Source organism: Lipophrys pholis, assembly GCF_963383615.2.
Source record: "Lipophrys pholis genome assembly, chromosome: 7".
Lineage (NCBI taxonomy): Eukaryota > Metazoa > Chordata > Actinopteri > Blenniiformes > Blenniidae > Lipophrys > Lipophrys pholis.
Genome location: NC_137638.1, coordinates 604,663 through 605,942, shown reverse-complemented (window position 1 = coordinate 605,942; position 1,280 = coordinate 604,663). Strand labels below are relative to the sequence as shown.

Here is a 1,280-nt window from a genome sequence, read left to right as displayed (position 1 = left end):
TAACACAAACTAAAGCAGTCTAACTTCAATTATATTGTTTACACTCATTCTCTGTGCATGCTGCCTGCAGTGGAGCTTCGGCTCCAGCAGGTGTCAGTGTGGAGCCACACACAATCAATACAATAGCAATCCAGGTAGGAAACTGAGCGTCACGCTTCACGAGCCCATCGGTACTGCAGCTTCTGCTGAGTCATGTTACTGAACGCTGACTCACCGCTCGTGTCTTCGCGCCTCTTTGAGCCAGTTTGATGTTTGTTTTCCTCTCAGCTCGGATCGCCTCGCGGGGAGCGGAAGCGCGCGGTGCGCCGCGAATAAGAGTCCGACCGGGAACAAGGCTGCGCGGCAAAGGTCCTTCCGGCTCACAGCGGGTGCTTCCTGTTAGTCCCTCCTATCTCCTTTCCTATCCACTTGTCCTTAACCCTGTGGATGACGTCACAGGGTTAAGGAAAGGTGTTAGGAGGCCTCCTAAAGGAGTTCCCTTCAGTTGTCAGGAGGTGGAGGAGCTCCTCCACCCTTCAGGTTTCTCAGTGAGGTCAGAGTGGTGGAGAAAGGAGGTGGAGGAGCTCCTCCACCCTTCAGTATTCCCAGCGAGGTCAGAGTGATGGAGAAAGGAGGTGGAGGAGCTTCTTTGTATAATGACACGTATCAATGCAAACAGCTGTGGTATGGAAAGTTTGACTCTTTTCAACATGTTGTTCTTCAGGTCAACTCTTCCTGTTGGGCAACATGAGCAACCATCTCCACACCACCCAAATACACACCACCACCACCACCCAAATACACACCACCACCACCACCCAAATACAATGCAGCCTGCTGTCTGCTGGATGTATTGATGAAGACTCTGTTGTGGTCATGGTGATTTGATTCTTCACTGTGAGAATCCACAAGATAACAGTGCTGAGGACATCCTGGACATCTAGGACATGTTGGACTTTCCAGCATGAGACAAAGTCCACACACAACCAGGGACACATCTTAGACTTGGTTCTTTCCATTTGTGAGGTTGTGGTGAAAGACGTGTGTCTCTGACCAGGACCTTGTCTCATTTAAAGTCTCCGTCTCAGCTGACAGCAGGACAAGGACAACAGAGCTAATCAGAAAATGTCCCACTGATGAAAAGACACGGCGTGTCTTCAGCCAGACGTTCTCTAGCATGCAGCTCTGCTACAGCTTCTATCAGGAACCTTGTAGAGAACCTCAGCTCTAAAGTTAGAACCATCATTGATCCCACAGCGCCGGTCAGAGCTAAAGTAGTGTGTGATAGGAGGACAGCTCCA

General features: G+C 50.2%; 1 protein-coding gene across 2 annotated transcripts in view; it reads right to left on the bottom strand.

Annotated features, from left to right (window-relative positions):
* tti2 (TELO2 interacting protein 2) overlaps positions 1-1,280 on the bottom strand; it is a 4,432-nt gene extending 3,152 nt beyond the window's left edge. For both annotated transcript variants that reach the window (XM_080467240.1, XM_080467241.1), the window contains exon 1: positions 215-1,280. The gene's annotated coding sequence lies outside the window, so the exon portion shown is untranslated. The remainder of the gene's footprint in view (positions 1-214) is intronic.